Here is a 6834-nt window from a genome sequence, read left to right as displayed (position 1 = left end):
AGAGACATGGGCTGAACACTTCCATAGTGTTCTCAACAGACCATCTTGAGTCAATGCTGAGGCCATTAATCGTTTACCTCATGTTGAAGTCAGTCCCTTCATAGCTGAATTTCGAAGTGAAGAAGAGGTTTTGGCAGTCATTAGGATCCTTTCATGTGCCAAAGAATTGGTCCTGACTTTATTCCAGCTGAGATTTACAAGGTAGGGGGACTATTGTTCATACAAAAGTCCAACTCAGATAGGCTCATCATGTTGTTTGAACTCAAAATGTATGCTTGTGAAAAAGACTATGTTTTGGATAACTCGCATTAGGGCAGGGTATCACGTGATGGTCAGAAGAAGTGATACAAGGACACTCTCAATTTGTCTCTCAAGAACTTTGGATTTGACTGTGTGGCATGGGAGACACTGGCACAGGACCACTCTGCATCGGGTGCCCACATGAGAAAGCATGGGGTGCTGTATGAGCAAAGCAGATTTGAGATAGCACAAAGGAAATGTAGAATGCACAAATTTGTAATAAGCACCCCAAATGTTCACATGGATTATGTGTGCCCAATCTGTGGGTAGAGAATTCTGAGATCCAAGTGGTCTGATCTGCCACAGTTGTACACACTGAAACCTCACTTTATCATGGTGATATCATTTAGGTCCTCTTGGAGAACCAAGGACAACAACCAACCAACCAATCTGCAGATAAGAGGAAAATCCAACTGGTGATTGGGATGGACAGGATTGTAACTGACAATAGGGAGAAGGCACAGCAGGTCAGTTGTTCTTTAGTTCCTGTTCTTTCTTTCAAGGGTAGTCATCTTTGCCCATGAGAGGATTGAACAAAAATGGTTCCCAGAAATCTGTTCCCCAAGGTAAGTAAGGAACTAGAGAATGCTCAGTAGCTAGAGGGGGTGACAGCACACCAGGCTAAGAGGAACTCTGACCTCAGGGTTCAGTTTTCAGATTGGATTGAAGAGCCTGCATCATTGCCAAAACACATGCCTCGTATGCAGTCATGTGCTCAGTGGCATGGGAGATGAACAGAGTTTGGATATCATGGCTTCCCTCCTTTAGCTCCTGGATAAGGGGGAGGATGACTGACAGGTGGGTAAGAGACAATCTTATGGATCATAACAAAGATCAGGATACAGTATTTCTGGACAAAGAAGACTGTAGAAGGCCAAGAGATCTGTCTTAGAGGATTTGAAGGATTGTCCCCTAGAAGAGTGATTCAATCTATCCTTCTTGTGAACAGTGGAACATATGAAGAGCTAAATTCAGGTTTGAGATAAGGAAAAACTTTCTACAAATTCAAGCTTACCCAAAGTGGACCCCATTTCCTCAGAAAAAAGTGAGTCTTCTCATTTGAAATCTTAAGACTGAATGATCAATCAAGCTGATGAGCTCAGCAGTGGTATAGACAGAGAAGAGAAGAGTTCCCAGGACAGAACCATAGATGACACTTACAGTTAAATTTCATGATCTATAAGAGGATCCATTAATTGGATGAAGGCACTGTGTGAAAAGAGGGCAGCTAGGAGAGGATGGTGTCCCCAAAACCTAGAATAAAAAGAATATCAATGAGGGAGAGTGATCAAAGTGTCCAAGCCTGGAGAGAACCCAAGATGAGAAAATCATGAGAGAATGAGTATCTGTCAGATGTGTTGTAAACAGGTTTCTTGTTCACTTACAGATCAGAGTAAATGGTTGTTGAGGTCTTTTCTGACTCTGAAATTCTAGGGTTTGCCTGTAGCATTTCATATTTATATTAGTTCTCCATTTATCAAAAATTTATCCTTTTATGTCAGTTATGTCTAGAAATGTTCCACCCTTCTACTTCCATAAATGAGCCCTCCCTTGTAACAAAGCAAATATATTAAATAAGATCAGTCGTAAAGGAAATGCAAGTGACAATACAAATAAAAATTGACGGCTCTTTTCTCTCCCGTCTCACATGAATGGTGAAAATTCTTTGTTTTCATTCCTTTCCAGGGACAGGAGGAATCATTTTGGACATCATTTTGGTATTCTACTTATTTCCGTTATTGTAATAATTTTGTATATTGTCCTGTTGGTTCGACTCCATTCTGAAGTAGTTCATAGTCGTCTTCTCATGTTTTTATGAATTCCTCACTTTGTCATTTTTGTGATTTAGTGTTATTCTTTTTCACTGTTGCATTTGCCACAGTTTAAATAGCTAATTCCTAATTGCGGGTGTCTAGTTTTTATTTAACTTTTATTTCTTCACCCTGTCTTTGGATCACCCTCATTCCCAAATGTATCTTATGCTATTCCTTCTCATTAAACCATCCCATCTAGCATTATTTTGAAAGAGAAGAAAAAGGAATTTTGCTAAAACAAACCAATACATCAAGAGTTTGACAATATATTTATGGTTCCACCACTTGAATCTCCAGTGAAACGGAGGAGGTATATTTTCTCATCTCTTCTGTTGGAAAAAGCTGGATAATTAATTGTAGCTGCAGAGAATACAAGGATTTTTTTGGCCATCCTTTCTTCTATTTATATTACAGCAATTTTGCTTGTTGCATTCTCTATTCCAAACACTTCATGTTGTGTTGATTAAGGATGTCTTCATACACTTTTCTCATTTCTTAAAGTTTACATGACTTATTAAACAGAAATATGCCCTAAAATTCATTCACAGCAACTTAGTAGTCAGTTCAGCCATCATCCAACATCAGCTTTGTTTCCTTTAATTCTGTGCTACCAAAAAGCTGCTGATCAAATATATTTATTATTTTCTTCCATTTTATTAAGAAAATTTAACCCGTTTGAATTTAAGGGTATCATTGTTAGGCTTGTTTTTCCCTTTGCTCTTTTTCTCAAATGGGAGTTTGTATTTTATTAATCTTTATGCAATCACTTCTTATCTTGACATAAGATGGTATTCTTCAAGGCCTTGAAGAATTTCTGAGGAAATCTCTCCTGTAGAATTGTGATGAGATCATGAAAAAAGCAAACGTGTCAATATTGCCTGTTTTTCTGATTTAACTCTTAACTCTCCAAGAGAAGTTCCCAGATTATAAAGTCCATTGGTTTACATTCCTAGAATCTCTGAATGCTGGCACCATAAACTGAGAAGTAGAAGATAACTTAGAGCCCTTTGCGTTTAATCCTTTCATGTGATGGATGAAGGAAATGATGGAGATGAATGAAGTGACTTGACCAATGTGATATAGTGAGTATGTGGAGCAGTCTTTGGATGCAAATCTCACAGACTGCAAACGGAGAGAACAAAAGACTTTCTGTACTTTGAGAATATAGAGCAACATGACTTTCACAGGTTGCCTAATTCAGTATTTGCCGGGTGAAATTTCCATGTGAAAAAGCAAACCTCTGAACATGTCAGAGCAGGAAAGAGATTCTTGGACTGTCTGTGTTTTCCTCTTATGAATTTTCATTCTCTCCATATATTGGGGAATAAAGTCCTTCAGATTTTGAGAGGACAGGTTGATAGAGAAAATGACCCTCAATTCATCTTATTTTTCATTCTAGGTGTCCTAGAGCATGGAAACATCTGGAGCTGCTTTATTGTTGACATATAATTTCTGCTTTTAAAAGTTTGAAAGTTTGACAGTTTAGAAGCTGGGTGGGAAAAAGAAGCAGGGACAGAAAGAAATTCAGACATAAACCCAGATGTAGGACAAGACAGAGATAGAACCTTGTGGGCAGCTTCTGTTTTCCTCTCTATCCCTGCTCTCCCTTTTTGACTTAGATCATCCTGTAATCAGTGGAGGTCATGAAAAGAGCAGGCATGGCTGCACCCCAGGTACTGTCCTAATTTCTGGATCTACTTGGTAGCTTTCAGACAACATCATATGTGGCACTGGAATATGCACTTTAGGGCAGAAGAGTTAGGATAGAGATCAAGCAGTTGAAGATGTCAACTAGAACTGTGAGGGGATAGCTCTGTTGAGAGGAGGGTGTTCATGGCTCCTTCTTTGTCGACACTGGTGAGGTGGAGGGGGCATGACTAGTGGGAGCAAGTCTTACTAATTGTCCTCTTTAAAGGGCCTCTACCAGCCTCTGTCTTTTGCAGCAAGTTGCCTGCAGTGTCAAGAGTCACCCTGGCCCATATGATGAAAGGTGAGATATTTTTCCTAGGCAGATGTGATATATGACTGATATGGTGATGGTTTGGTAAAACACAGAGAAAGTTTAGGATCAGGTGGGTCCATGAGAGACTGATTAAAAGCCTGAGGTAGAAACTTAAATGAGGGGTTTCAGCCTGATGGTGGGAAGAAATTCCTGGGATGAATTCAACACTGTCCAGTCAAGTCAGGGTGAAGGGATTGAGCCTAAGGAGGTGTCTATAACAACCATTCTGGGCAGTTCTGGCATGAGCATCCATTTTGAAATCTCAGATGAAGAGAAGGTAGCAGTGAAAAATGGAGGGGAGCATGTCTTGAAAGCCCTGAAGGGCTTGAGCCTCAGTGCCAGAAAGGTATGGGGCCATGGAAGCCTTGGTTTTGGCAGCAGCCAGGAGAGTGTGGATGCTCTGTAAAAGTTTCCCTGAAGTGGATGCTTAGGACTGGCCTATCTCTTTATTGGACTCAATTCCAGTCTTTCTTTTCTTTGATTTTTTTTCTTCATTGATATCTGACCCACTGTCTTTCAAAAATGTGGACAATGAATATCTTCCCTCCAGGTCCTTCTCTTTCCCAGGAGTAAGTCATTATCCAAACGTGAAGCCTACCTATCCATTCCTATCCCCTGATGTAACACTTTGCTCTCTCACCTCCCTTCCTAAATTTGAATTCTAGGAAACTCCTTTCACCTCTCTTTCTTTAGGTCCCTGTGGTTTCTGTTCTGGTCTCTTGTGGGGGTCTGAGGGCTGCCATAGCCTGCCAAGGTTTTCCTAGTGAGGCGAGTCACGTGGGACTCCTGTACATGATCACATACATTTCAGGGGTGTCTGGCTCAATCTGGTAAGAATCTGTCAGTGTATAGTAGGGAATCCACAGCTCCACTGGGTGGCAGGGGACCTGGGTTCACAGTCAGACTCCATACTCCACAAAATCCCAGTCCACAAATCCCCTGCTATCTCCTGATCACACTTGCTCCATGCAAAATGTTGAGCCTTCCATCCAACTGATATAGAAAGAGTTCCTTTTATGACAGAATGAATGACAAAGAACTTGTGAAATTTGAAAGGGTTGAAGAGGAAGAAAGGGCCTTGTTAGATGACAAAGCAGAGGTATAGTATAAAGTGTTTTGGAGACCAACCAGTTGTGTAAATAGAACATTGGTCCAGTAGTGGGTTTTCAGAGTGAAGGCGCATCCAAGCCTTGGTGAACTTCTAAGCCCTTGGAAGCCAGGATAGAAAGGAGGAAGGAAGCAAGCATTTCTGAGCAGCTAATGTGTGCCAGGCAGTGTGCTAAGTCAGTTGTGCTGAGCAGCAAAAACTGTCTTCTTGGATCCTCACAGCAACCCTGGGACATAGGTACTCTTATTCCCATTTTATAGTAGTAGAAACTGAGGCAGAGAGAGGTGAAGTCTCTTGCCCAGAGTCCCATGGCCATTAAATATCTGAGGTCATATTTGAACTGGGTTCTTCTGACTCTGGCTGTCCTTATGTACAGTAGGGTGCCCCCTAATGGCTTCATTGCTTTGCAACTGCCCATATCTTTCACCAGCTTGGCATACAGATGATTTTCTCATCCTTTGGTGCATGTCCTCCTTCTACATCCAGTGTGATGAATGGAAAGACACCTGGAGAAAGCAGAAAATGAGCTCAGGAGGTGGCTGCAGGAGGATTTCTGGGTTTTCTCTGTTGCTGTTGATGGACTCCATGTGGCAGCAGGGAGGAATGAAAATTCTCTCACTGACTTCTGGTCCTATTCCATTGTCTACTACCTTATGCAGAAAGAAGCTCTCCCTCGGAACACATGGGAGCTGGGAGAAGCGAGAGGTTTCCTTTCAGGGTGAAGGTATTCCCATTCTGTCCCCCTGCTTGGGTGGCTGTCCCAACCCAGGCTTCTAGTTTCCTGGTCAATCAACTAGCATTTATTAAGCAGCTACTCCCAGCCAGATACTTCCCAAAGTGCTAGGGTTCTGTTGGGTGACCTCATGTTTACTTATTGATGGTGAGGCTGTGAAGGTCCCTTCAAACCCAACCTTAGTACAAAGAGGGCTAGATTCAGAGTCAGGAGACCTTGGTTTAAATCCCATCTCTGCTCCTGATTCTCTTTGTGACCCTACTGCCTAGGTTAGTAAAACTCTCAAAGATGAAATTCTGAAGACCCAGACCATTCCAATGAGGAGAGAAAAAGGACCATGATTAAAAAGTTCACTGTGGATGTGGGGGAACTCTTGAGTCCAGGCAGACTTTGAAAAGCTCTATTCAGATGATAAAAGCAAGGAACAGAAGACATGACAGATGAATATAAAATCATGGAATGGCCAGTAGGAAGAGCTTGACCTGTGCTGAAGCCAATCAAGAGGGGAGATCCATGGCAACTTCAGGAAAACAGAAAGCGCCTTTCAAGGCCTGCTTATGGAAAGGAGCAAAGTGAAGGAGGGAATTGGGATGGACAGGATGAGAACTGACAATAGTGAGAAGGCAAAGCTGCTCAATTCTTTTGTCCCTGTACTTTCTTGACAGGACAGTGACCTTTCCCCTGGAGAGGCTAGAACAAAAATGGTTCCCAGAGATCTGTTCCCTAAGGTTAGTTAGGAGCTAGAGAGTGCTCAGCAGCCACAGAGGAGGTCAGCTCACCTGGCTCAGATGAACTCTGACCTCAGGGGGCTCTTGCAATTGATAGATTGGATTGAAGAGTCTGTATTCTATTAAAAAAACACGTGCTGTTTTCAGAG

Source organism: Notamacropus eugenii, chromosome 5, assembly GCF_028372415.1.
Source record: "Notamacropus eugenii isolate mMacEug1 chromosome 5, mMacEug1.pri_v2, whole genome shotgun sequence".
NCBI lineage: Eukaryota > Metazoa > Chordata > Mammalia > Diprotodontia > Macropodidae > Notamacropus > Notamacropus eugenii.
The sequence above is the reverse complement of the archived record's forward strand: the minus strand, read 5'-3'. Positions refer to the sequence as shown.